Here is a 13,847-nt window from a genome sequence, read left to right on the forward strand (position 1 = left end):
ATCCCCAAATCAACTGAATTCTAATCCTCAGCACAGGCCTAGTGACATAAAGTTCCTATGTGTCTTCACTTCTTGAGATGCTGTTGAGATCCTATTCTTAGCATCCTCCCTTGCTGGGCAACAATAGGCATGAACCCAGTTTGCTTGTTTGACATGTGTTTTCCTGGTTACCTTTGTGAGGCCTCACAATTTCTTCTTTACAACAGCTGTATTTTTTATTTTTTAAATATCTAAAACTTTTGTCTGGTCAGTTTTAATCATCTTTTGCTGCTTTTTCATTTTTGTGATTCTATATTTTATTCCTTTGAACATTTAATATGGGATTTATCTATGTGTGATGATTTATTTATGTATCTGAAGTCCTTGGGTGGGAGCCTGAATATGTTGGTCTTGCTTCTGTTAACTCCCATTCATGGTGATTTTTCCTTTGTGAATTTGGTTTTTAGTTATGAGCTTGAATTTGTTTGATCTTCATGTCAGGGAATCCCGAGAGCCCAAACTGGAGATATTCCTCTAGAGAAGATTTGCATTTGCTTCTGCCAGTATCCAGGGCAGTGTTGCATTTTCATTGCCAATCTTGTAGGAATCCCAAGTTCATCCTTCCCAAGTATCAGGTACTACTTGGGTTTTTATTACAGAGTTGTGTTTTCACTTGCTCTCATGTCAGCCCTGCCTGATGCCTTTGTTTGAAACTCATGGCTCTCTGTTTTCAGCTCAGACTTTAATAAAAAAAATTCTGTTCTTGGAGATTTCTCTTGATTCCTAGAGCCCAGGCATATTAAAAAAGATAGCATAAAGCTCATTTTATCTGGGATCCAGCTTTTAGAGGGAAGAATATTAGCACTATTGGTAGAACCCCATCTCTCCAGGGCTGTTTCCCTGGATAACTCAGTTTGATTCAGCCCACAGAGGAAGTTTACCGCCTTTGCTATATTTTCAGCATTAGCAATGAACTATAATTATATACTGATGATGTGTAAATGGATACTGTAGATTAAGAAAGACATTTTCAAAGCCTGTTTTGTTAGACATTCTTGAAACTGCTCTGTAAATGTCACAGAGTAAGACTTGGAGAGTTTTCAATGAGCTGAACCCAGGAATAGTATGCATTGCCTGGTTCATTCTTTGCCCACTTCCTTCTAGGGCAGACTTTAGACTGCCTTGAGGCCAATTTTTTTTTTAACTCTGAAGTATTCCATGTTGGAACTGACTATAGAAAGTCAACATTGAGAATTAGATTTCCAAACCACTAGTCTAGCAAGAGAAGTCTCATGTAAGTGTGAAAGCAGTGAGTGAGATGTGACCAGTGTACTCTTTAAAGACATTGCAATAAAAGTAGTTAATCTCCTTCTAAACCTTTTGTTTGACTCTCTGAAGTGTTAAGGACAGGGAAGGTGGCCAGATTATTAAAGCTGCAATGCCTGGTGTTAATAAAACCCAATGAAAAAGCAAAAGCCAAGCCAAGCCAAGCCAAGGTAACATGTGGAGGGGGATGTGATTTTTAGCATTACCATAGCATTTTTCTTGTTAGTAAAGGGTCTTCCAAGTTCTCAGCTTGAAAATTTGATAAACACAAGGCTCAGTTACACAAGCATTTGCCTGGAACACGGAGTGTCAAAGTTGCCGTCCTTAGATCTGGAAGGCTCTAAAGATAATTAGATAATATTGGTTTCAGTATTCTCATTGTGTAAATTATCTGATTTTCATTAGTCTTCCAAAATAAGAATTATTTTTCACCTTTATCCAACAAAAACTTTTGACTTTCTCTTTAGTAGACCATGCATCACAGTGCTGGTATATGCTTGCTTGGCTGTCCCCTCTTCTGTGGGACTCTGGCTCACTTCAGCAGGGGACAATGAGTCTGTCCTTACTTTATACTGAGGCCCAGGGCTGAACAGAATGGACCTCAGCAGCCACTGCCAGGGTGTTCATGTCCATTGAAGCCTCCTGTACACTGTCCATCATTGTCAGATGAATATTTCATCTGGTGACAAGCAACTCCCCCAGCTCGTGGTCAGCATTCCATCCAGATAACTTCCTGAGATGGCTGCTGATTAGGTTTTCAGGGTGAATGGTGAAAGGGGTGTGTCTGCTTTACTGCTTCTCAAAGATGCCTCAGATGCTAATGCTCTAATAACTGAGGAATATTTGCACTTAAATATTTTTCTGTGCAATAAAGTAAGTCTTCTATATTATACAGATGTATATACATTTATAGTCATCTATAAATAGACTCAAGATATTTTCATTTTGTAAAAAATGTGTAAATACTTTTGTTTTTCTGAATGGTATGCATACCCATCAAAAAAATGATCTCTTACTCTTGGTGGATACTGTTTCTGTGAGAATATCTTTGTTGTCATGTAGGATGGGGAATGCCAGCCCCACCTTCTTCAGATCCTTTCATAGTTGAGAACCAGCAGATCAGTTTTACACAGTTTTTTGAGCCATTTGGGGGTAAAGGTCAGCCCCAAATTATTAGCTTCTGACCTATAAGAAGGGTAGGGTTAGGGTATTAAGGGGCCTAGAATTAACCTTTCTGCCCTCATATGGTATCAGGTGTGGCTGTCATGAACTACGTGTATGTCCATCCACCCAACCATAGCATTCCCCGAGTGCCTATGATGTTATCTAGGTCTATAAGATTGAGTTTCTTTTTCAACTTCCTATTAAGACCTTAGAGTTACAGGACTCAGCATTTTATCATATTCCTCAAAGTAGATTCCATTCCATAGAACATTTGTGAATGATGTAAATTATTTTAACACAGGAAAGTTTCAGGTGTCATGTTAAAAAACATTGCCCAAACTAGAAATCTACGTGTGGTGGATTTTACTAAGACTTTTCTAGAAGATGAAAGAAAGCTTTAGTGTGTGGAATTCCACCACGCCATCAAAGCCCCATTGGACACTTGCTTCCTACTCCATTCCCAGTTTCTCTCTGGCTTCCCACAGCCTCATCTTCTTTTCAGTCCTGTCCTCTGTTTATGCAACCTAGCTGTGTTTGGTCTTTACTATCTCCTGGATTCTTCTCCTTGTTCTCTCCATGTTTCTCCCTTTTATGACTCAGAGCTACTGGAGTTTCTTGACTTCTTTGATCTTGAATCTTTATACTTACCACTCTGCTTGTGAAGAATCCTCCTTGGATCTGCCCTTGTTAGCAGGCAACAGGGGCATCAGCAACAGGCATTGTTCATATATGGAATGTTCCTGACAAAAGTGTAGGCACCCAGGCAGTGCCTAGTTGATGGTGGCCATCATTGTCATGACGATTTTCATGTGGCTTTCCTGGCTGGACCCTTGCATTCCAGCCTCCTTAACTGGCACCTGCAGTGGACGTGAGAATGCTCTGGGCAGATGTACTACTATAGAGAGCATAAGGGTTGAAGGCCCAGTTCCTGCATTTGGACTCCATTACCTCGGTTATTCCAAAGCCATATCTCCCTTAGGTGGCCACCAATGATTGAGTGAAGTAGGCATATCAAGGTAGATTTTTTTTTCCTGGGAGATGTGGACTCTATTATCACCTGGCTTTGACTCAAAGACTGCCTGATGACTTTGAAAAGTGTCCTTAGGCATCTTCATCCAAACTTTCTTGCTTCTTTTCTTCACATGGGGTCAGTTGTGGCTGTGATCTGGTGGCTTTCCAGACTTCCCTGCTTCCTCTTGTTTCTTTTCACACAGTCCCTTAGTAAAATTCTTGCAAGTTTAATTCCAATTCCATCTAGACCTATGCTTCTCAGAGAATCTGGACTAATACACCACCTAATACTGGGCTGGCTCTTTTCACTATTTTATCCCTGTGCCAGGTGAATATCTATTCTGGACAAGATACCCTTCTTAGATCCATAATGGCTCCTCAACATGAATGAGCCTGAGCATCTTTTTCTGTGAGGTGTAATGAATGCAGCCTGGACCAAACCCTGCATCCACTCCTATCTCTATTTTTCTTCTTTCTCTCCTATTTTCTCTCTCCTTTTGTGCTTCTATTACCTTTTATCCCTCTCATTTTGCGTCAGGCATAATCTAAGTTATGTAACATCCAGTAATAGAACATACATAAAAATAGATCATAACAGACTTCCAATTAAGGAGGTCTGAACAGGGATCCCTGGGTGGCGCAGCGGTTTGGCGCCTGCCTTTGGCCCAGGGCGCGATCCTGGAGACCCGGGATCGAATCCCACATTGGGCTCCCGGTGCATGGAGCCTGCTTCTCCCTCCGCCTGTGTCTCTGCCTCTCTCTCTCTCTCTGTGACTATCATAAATAAATAAAAATTAAAAAAAAAAGGAGGTCTGAACATTTTGCTCATCTTTTCTCTCTTCTGAAATCCCACCAAAATGATAGTAAAAGAATAGCAGACCATAAATCCACAAGAATTGAAGGAAAAGGGGGGAGATTTCTGTGTCTAGAAGTTAGCACTTTGGAAACTGGAAAGAACAGAGAAAAAATAAATGACTTGAATCCCAGAGAAGGCTACTACCTAAGTCTCTGGATGGAAAATGGAAAAAAGATATCTCATCACCGAATCCTGGAAAGACTCAGGAATTAGAGTATTAGGTTGGGATATAGGTGGGGCTGAAAACAGGAATAGTGATGGAAAGCCAAAGGAGTATTAGGGCTTCAGATGGTTTCATTCACCCTGTATAACAGGCAATCATGCTTTCCTTATCCAGGAAAAGGTGGGAAGTTTACTTTGTGGGGATATTGAGCTAGACAGCCTCTGGATTTGGGGACACTGAGGACAGCTAAGGGATAGGGGTATGAAATTATATATTTTTAGAAAAAGACATGAAGTGAAAATAAACATACTGAGTTTATGGAACCCCCACCCCCTTTTGCCCCCATAACTGATAGGCTTACACATCTGAGGCAGGAGGTTCAAGGATCCTCTATAAGGAGAATGGTTCAATATGAAATACAGTTGAACTTTGAACAGTATGGGTTTGAACTACATGTTTTTTCCCCCAAAAAAGCAGTACAGTACTGTAAATGAATTTTCCCTTTCTTATGATTTTCTTAAAAACATTTTCTTTTCTCTATCTCACTTTATTGTAGGACAGTATGTAATACATATAACAAACAACATAGTATTAATTGGCAGTTTGGTAAGGCTTTTCCACCAACAGAAGTAGTTCAGTTTTGGGGGATTCAAACTTATGTGCAGATTTCTGGCGGTGTGAGGGGTTGGCACCTGTAACCCTCATGTTGCTCAAGGGTTAACTGTATTTTAAATACTAGCATTTAGGGCCCTAGTGAAACAGCCAATCTTCTGTAATGAATCCATGTCTTTTAGGGTCTTAACGCTAATTATGAACAGATAGCAAATAATAACCAAGAATTTATATATATATAAAAAAACCTTTAAGTGACAGCAATTTAAACAGGAAGAAAGGACAATGTGGTACAGAACAGAACAAAACAAAACAAATATAACAAATAACCTCAGAGAGACACACATGCAGCAAGCATAAAATTCTATACAAAAGAATCCAACCAAATAAGGAAAGGAATTTAGACACTTAAATATATGGTAGCATAAAATAAAAAATTAGATGATGAAGCTGACAGATATTCAAAAAACAAAATAGAAAGACAAGGAGAGGAGAAGTGAGAAGCGAAAAACAGACAAAAAGAGAGGATCATGTCAGAAGATCCAAATGATGTGTATTTCAGAAAGAAGAAGATTAGATGGAAGGAAGAAGTAAATTAAATAAATTTTAAAAATCAAGAAAAAAAAAATGTCCAGAACTGAAGAACATTATTGTCCAGATTAAAGATGAATAATGAATGCCCAACATAAAAAAAGAAAAAAGACCCACACTCAGATGCATTTTTCTGAAGTCTCAGAACTGCAGGAAAACAGATAATCTTAGAGAGAGAGAGAGAGAGAGAGAGGGAAACTCAGTGGGAAACTGCCTTTGAAAGTTAGGAGGAGACAGATCTTGTACCACTTTTTAAAAAGAAGAGACAATGAAGGAAGCAGAACAAGAGGGAGGCTCACATTCACCATAGTGATGTAACAATATGGGTCTTGGGACCCAACAATGAGGCTGCCTCTCCACTTTGCCCCTCTGGAGACATGGTGAGGGGATTAGGCTGGACCTCAGCATCACCCCTCCCTGCTTCTCATTGGCTCCCCTCATGGGGACAGTGTCATAACATCAGGATTACTGCCACAGTTGGGCTCTCAGGTGATGCCAGGCTTTTTGCTCTAAGTACACAGTGGTATAAAGCTTCCCACATTGATTACTCTGAGTCATTTGGATGTTTGTGTTCTGTTCCTTTTTTGTTTTATTACCTTATAGTCATACTAGATAGTAAATCAGCTATCAGAGCTGGGTTCAGAACTGAACTCTCTTGATAGGAAGCTGAGGACTTCTGGGTGGAAACACAAAGGGACTCTGAAATAATCTCCACATATCTTGGGCACTTCATCAGCAATGGGAGATGGTAGCTGCTGGTCACCCAGGTGGCTGTGTGCACATGAACAAGAAGTGAACCTTTGCTTAAGCCATTGTTGGTCTTTAAGTCATTGAGGTCTTTTGTTACTGCAGTGTAGCAGGTAGTATTCAGGTTACCCCCCATCCTTCATAGTGCAGGAATTAAAATGTCTATACTTTGAAATTGATTGCTGGGAGGCCAAAGAACTGATTTAACTTATTTCTGCTTGAAGATTTCATTCTTTCTGTCAGGCATTCACATTTTCTCCAGAGGTCCTGGGGCTACTGATGGATAGTGAGATGGTATGCCATAGAATGATAGCATTTTATATAAACTTTTCTTTATTCTAAAAAAAAAAAAAAAAGACCCAGAGGGAAATCGTTGTTCCAGGAGCCCTCCCTCTTATATTTGTGATTATTAATATCAAGGGTCTTAAAGGAAAGATAGGTTCAAGGAAAATTTGTTAGATCACTACTTATAAATTTCTACAAAGCTTATCATCAGTCTAGATCACAGGGGAGGGATCCACAAATATTTGTATAGGTGGTTAGATAACACAAGCTACAGTCTAGCGAATGGTGGAGATTCTCTGGACTGGGACACAGTTTTGGCTCCTGTTGTCATGGCATCCCTCCAGGACTTTCTTCTGTTTCAGCCCTCCCTGGAGACCAGATGCTTCAGCTCCAGCCCAGGGCCTCCAGGGAACAGACCATGGTGCTTCCTGTGGAGTCACAGCTGCCCTTTCATTTGGGGAGAGTAGGACTTGCTGGTGAATTGGTAGCTGAATTGCTTAATTTCCTTTTTGGAAAGCCTGGATCAAGTCTCTTCTTTGGGTTAAGTTATAGCTCCCCTGAGTCTTCATGAATACCTTCGGCTTTCTGAAATGTTTTGTGGTTGAGTGCTGTTCTAGGAGCTACTGGCCTAGTGTTGAGGCTTTTATACCCATGATTACTACAAAAATGCTGCAGCCAACAAAGGTGTCACAGGAAAATGTTACTATGATGAGCACTCCAAAAGCTGGGAAGCTCTCTATTCTAGCATCATTTCTTGCAGGTCAGTCCCCTTGAATGCCGTTTGGATCTGCTTATTTCCATTGTCACAGCCATGGACAAGATCTCTGTCTCATCAAATGTGGACTATTTGTACAAGCTCTCTGGCCAGCCTTCCTGCTGTCATTGGGCTCTTCCAGTTCCTTCTCCAGGGGCTCAGATGGATTGTGCTAGATAGAACTCCTTTATCCTGGACAGAACACTGAAAGTGATGACTGCCTAAATTAGGAAGATGAGATGTCCAAAGCCTAAGGACAAGAAGATGGCTGGGTCTCAGGATTAACTGGAACCCAGAGACTTAGAAGCCATCAAGAACCTTTCTTCATCTTTCCTGCTCATCACGCAACATTGTCCTCTGCTCATCAAGCCAGAGCATTGGCAGCCACATCATAGAAACCACAGCTACCCAAGAGGGAGGCTCACATTCCCCATAGTGATCCAACAATATGGTGCAACATCAAAGAGCCACAACACTGGGGGAGGGGTGGGTCATGGAAAACATTATTGACTATGGAAACCACATGGATGGAAGTGGGGTGGTAGGAAATGGTTCCCAGAAGAAAGCAGGTGCTTGTGTGACAAACAATAGGTGCCTGTTACTCTAAGCAGCAAGAAGAATCTTCCTTCAGTACCTTCCACACCTGCTATATGAGTCACCAGCCTTCATGGAACCTGCTTATTTCTATCTGAATTTTATAGATATTGTTTGTCCACCATCTTGAAATATCCCTGACCTTTGGGAAGCAGTTTTCCTTTTCTTCCTACAGAATTCATCTTCTGCACAAATATTTTCAACCAGCCCTACTGTTGGTTGAAACAGAACCCTTCCAACTCTTGCTTATTGTGGAATTGGTTGAGTAATTAATTTGTCCTTATGACAAATATATATGTCAGCTATGGTGTCATGCCTCCTGGACATCTTGGAGATGACTGGAACCCCCAATTCTCTTGGTTCTGAAACTTGTTATGAATCTCTGAGGGTGACTCAGGTGTTTCTCACACAATCTCTGTTCCACAGAGTTGATCCTGGATAAGAACTACTGTCTTTGTGTTGTAAAAAGCAAAGCGAACAAAACCAATACATAAAAAGATGTGATATATATTTTATAATGGAATATTACTCAGCCATCAAAAAGAATGAAATCTTATCATTAACGACCTGGATGGACCTAGAGGGTATTAGCCTAAGTGAAATGAGTCAATCAGAGAAAGACAAATACCATATGATCTCACTCATGTGTGGAATTTAAGAAACAAACCAGATGAACACATGTGAAAGGAAGGAGAAATAAAATGAAAACAGAGAGGGAGGCAAATCATAAGAAACTCTATAGGGAACAAACTAAAGGAGGGGAGGAGGGTGGGAGGATCGAGTAATTGGGTGATAGGCATTAAGGAAGCACTTGAAGTAATGAGCACTGGGTGTTATATGCAACTGCTGAATCACTAAATTCTACCTCTGAAACTAGTAATATAGTATATGTTAATTAAATCAAGTTTAAATATAAAAAAATAAAAACCCAATATATAATCAGTTGCACAAAGTATATGTGGGCCTAGCAGACTTTACCAATGCTATCATTGTGAAGACCATCTCTCAGCAAAACACACAATTCAAAAGGCCAAAAAAGCTCAACTGTTAATCAGCCTCTGCTGTTCCACCATTGACCTTGGTTCTTCAAGGCCCAACCTCCTCTTGTTGACATTTTTCTTTTCTTTCTCTTTCTTCAATAATTATTTTTCATTTGAGTAGAGTTGACACACAATGTTAGGTTCGTTTTAGGCGTACAACAGTGATTCAACTTCTCTCTACATTATGCTATGTTCACCACTAGTGTAGCTCCCATTTGCCACAACACAACACTGTTACATCATTGACTATATCCCCTATATTGTGCCTTTTACTCCCATGACATTTATTCCATAACTGGGAGCCTGTATCTCCCACTCCCCTTCACCCATTTTGCCCACCTTCTGACCCTCCTTCTCTCTGGCAATCATCAGTATGTTCTCTCTATATATAGGTCTGATTTTACTTTTTGTTTATTTATTCGTTTTGTTTTTTAGAAACCACATATGAGTGAAATCTTATAATGTCTGTCTTTTTCTGTCTGACTTATTTCACTTAACATTATATCCTCTAGTTCCATCCATATTGTTGCAAATGGCAAGATTTCAGCTTTTTTATGACTATTTAATATTCCATCGTGTGTGTTTGTGTGTGAGAAAGAGGTGGGAAGAGGAGAGTACATACTACATCTTCCTTATCCATTCATCTATTGATAGATACTTAGGTTGCTTCCATATCTTGGCTATTGTAAATAATTATAAAATACACATAAAGGTCATATATCTTTTTGAATTAGTGTTTTTTCTTTGGGTAAATAACCAGTAGTAGAATTACTGGATCATATGGTAACTCTATATTTAATTTTTTTGAGGAAAAATCCACACTGCTTTCCATAGTGGCTGTACCAGTTGACCTTCCACCAACAGTGCATAAGGGTTCCTCTTTCTCCACATGCTCACCAATGCTTTGCGTTTTTGATTTTAGCCATTCTGACAGATATAAGATGACATCTCACTGTAGTTTTGATTTGCATTTTCCTGATCCTGATGAGTGATATTATCTTTTCATGTGCTGTTGTCACTTTTTCTATTTCTCTTCCCCTCTTGTCCTCTTCATTCATCCCCCTACCAACCAAAACTGACAGATTAGCCCCTCTTTCAGGTCATCTTGCTGTTCTCAGTGTAGAACCAAAATTATGGCAAAAAGCTGGATCCAAGCTAACTCAGAGGTGCTAGGCTGCCCATGTGCTAGCCTATGTGAGCTTCTTTCTGCTCAGGTATTAATTCCTGGTCTAATGAACTGTGAGTGGGGACCAGAGCTGCTTTATATAAAGAAGGTTGGTTGAGGCCACGTTCCCAGAACAGAGATGCTTCCTGGCAAGGGTGTGGACGCCTGCACTGTAGTAGGTGTGTGAGTCAGGGCAGGAGATGGGTGTGGTATTCACAGGGAATGTAAGGAAACAGCATGTGGATGGGCATGAGCATTAATTTTTGTTCCTTTTCTTACAGATGACTAGGAGGGGTATTCCTGAGCAAGATACAGGGTTTTTACCATGGAGCTAAATATAACTTTTGAGCAAGAAATATGGTGTCTTTGCCAGAGGAGGGATCCCAGGCTGAGCCAGATGGGCTGGGGATAGGACAGGCCAGGGATGGGAGGCTAGGAATGCTTCTCAGTGGACCTGAGACACAGATTGAGTTGAGAGGCTGTGGAACCAGCTTGCTAGAAGTGTTTCCAGTACAAACTCAGGAAGATATGGTAAGAAAAAAAAGGGGACTGGAATATCAGACTATGCTGATGGAAAGGGCAGTTTGGCTCAAGGAGGCTGAGAAAGTGGTGGAGGACTGCACCAGAAAAAAGCTTGTGTGAAACATTCTATGACAGAGCCCAAGTGACATTGTTTAAAGTGGCAAGTCGAATGACGGCCAAGGTCAGGGTTCTCCTGGAAGTTCAAGGTGTGGGAATGGGATGAAGCCAGACAGAAAAAGACCTTGCTTCTCAGAGGACTTCAAGACTGAGAGAAGATGCAGAACTGGAGGTAAGAAGAGGAAAAGAACAGGGGACAAGGAGCAGTGCTAAGAGGAAGACCTTCAAAAAGTGCTCCCCAAACATTCCTGCTAAGTAAGTGCCACGGGGCATAGATTATGTGGGTCTTGCTTGATATTCAGTAAAATGTCTGGCACATAATAAGTACTCAATACACATTTGTTGATAAAAGCACAAGAGTGCTCCAAGTAAATGCATCATATAATAGGTGTCATTGCCAAGTGTATTTGGGGCAAGCTCCAATAATGCTTTTCTCTTTAGGAAATGTCCAAATTGCATTAGCAAGTTTAAAACTCTGGGAAATCCTGATGGAAAGAAACTTGTCTAACTTTCCTTAACCCAATGTTTGCCATACTTATTTGGCCAGAACTTACCTCCACCCCAGTTGTCCTGATACCTGTTAACACTTGGAGGAGCACAGGTTCCTTGGGACATACAAAGAGAGAACCAGGAAGGAGCTGAAATCTGTGCCAAGACAAGGAGAGATCTGAGACTGTGGGTTCTTGGAGAATGAGGCGGGTGTGCAAGGGCATGGCAGGTAGGGTGAGTGTAGTAGAGTCGGAGGAGAGAAGGATATAAGGCTGGACCTAGGACATCTTGCCTCCCCTTGGGTGTGTTTGCCAAGAGAAATTGTGGCAGAGCCCACAACTAGGGAAACTCAGAGGGAGGATGGCCTAATAGAGTCAAATGTTCAGCTTGTTCAAGGTTGGGGTGGGCAGGGCCTACACAAAACCCCTCATACTCATATCTTACAGGTCCTTGTCAGACCTGGAGATGCTCTTCAGAGATGTATCACATCTTTGGGGATCCAAAAACAAAGGCATTTTATGTCAATTTCCAGATAATTTCTTCCTTCCTTCCTTCCGCCCCGTCCCTTCCCCCTTCTCCCCTCCCTTTCTTTCTTCTTTCCTCCCTCCCCTGCCCACCTCTTCCTCAAAAGGGGTATTTGTGTTTCTTTTCCTGGTAATGTGGAGACCAAGAAAAAATACCCTTCCTCCTGATCTTTGGACTCTGGATGTATCCTCATTCATTCATTTGGTCAGTATTTGAAGTGCCATTGATGGGGTGAGGGAATACAGCCCTCAAGTCTTAGATGACTAGCTCCAATGTAGCAGCAGATTAAATAGTAATAAAAAAGAACACCAAAACAATCTAACTAAATTCCAAAGTAGAAAGTTTACACCAGTGATTTTTAAAACCTGATCATTTAAGAATCACTAGGGGAAAAAAAAATATATCCTGTGTTCCATGCCTGAATCAGAATCCTGGATATTTAACTGTTACAGTTGTAAGCATTGCAGGACAGGATGTGCTTAGCACTGAACTGTGAATTAGTATCTGGAAAATACTGTAGATGATAGGCCATCCCTCTGACATCACGGATGGAGGAATATCTGACTGACCAGCCTGGTTATCATGCTTGTCCTGCTTGCTAATGAGGAAGGAACAGAGGAGGGAGCTGAGCCCCCATAACCAGACAGACAGCCATCTGCCACACAGAGATCTGCTCACATGCCCAGAAAGTCGAGAGCCACACTGCATTTCTGCTTCAAGTGTCTTGAAGTGGAAAAGGTGGGCTGTTGCAATTTTATTTGGTCCCATGGCTACCATGAAGCTTCAGTCTCCTACTCCACACTTGCCTGATAAAGGTCCCTCTGTTTCCCCTTCCACCAAGTTTATCTGTGTGGGCAATGATACTGAAGACCCTCCTGCAAGCTGTGATAGATCATTGAAAATTGGTGGAAAATAACTCCAAAATAATGATACCAATAATACTTCAGAGTCTGTGTTCCCTAAGCATTCTTTTTACCCCCAGACTGTTTTCAAAGCCTGTGTCATTGCTTTGGGGCAGGCTTTTACTGTTCGTATCCTCACAACTGGCACTTTGTCTGAGGTCCCATTTACTTTTTTATATGTTTAGTCATGCATGCAGATCCTCCAACCATGGCGACTCAACTCAAAATAACTCATTTGGGGGGAAATACACAGAGAGTCTTTATCAGCTGTTTTAATAACAACACAAAACCCACATTAAACAGCTCAGATGGCTCCTTAGATATTCCTTCTCAAATCATGTCATACACATTTTTGGAAACTATATTAAAATATGACATTTTCTCCGATCCCGCAAACCTTTCAGTCTTTATTTATTGCTTTGGTTCATTCCTGGATTTTCTCCTCAAGAGACAGCCATGGGTAAGATCATTTTTTGCTTCAAAGTGACAGAAATGTCTGATTTCTCTCTGTTTTCGGAAAAAATGAGTAGTTAGAGAAAATCTAAAGCAGAAAATCTACAACCTCTGAAAGGGAGATGCCTCCTTGCTCCCTTTCCCTCCCTCCTTCCTTCTCTGTCTTCCTCCAGTCCTTCCTTCCTTCCCTCCCTCTACATTTAATAAACATCTGTCATGTGCCAGCCATTGTTCTAGATTCTGAATGAGACACAAAGATGAGGGAAGTATAGTCACTGCTCTCAAGCGTCCCACAGTCTTCTGAATCTTTCTAAGAGGACAACCTGAGAAATAGATAAAAATGCTTTCATCGATATGAAATCATTCCGAGATGTCCCTGAATACTTTGGGGGACACCTTCCTGGCTCATAATTCCTTTTCCTGTAGACTCCTCTGTTCAGGGTACAGACCTAGAAAGGCGTGAGATCTAGGACTTTATTACTCACAGCAGCTGCTGTGAGACTATTAACCTTTTTTTGGTACTGGTTCTGAGCCCTACTTCCACAGGCAATG

The sequence above is a fragment of the Vulpes vulpes genome, chromosome 1 (genome assembly GCF_048418805.1).
Source record: "Vulpes vulpes isolate BD-2025 chromosome 1, VulVul3, whole genome shotgun sequence".
Classification (NCBI taxonomy): Eukaryota; Metazoa; Chordata; class Mammalia; order Carnivora; family Canidae; genus Vulpes; species Vulpes vulpes.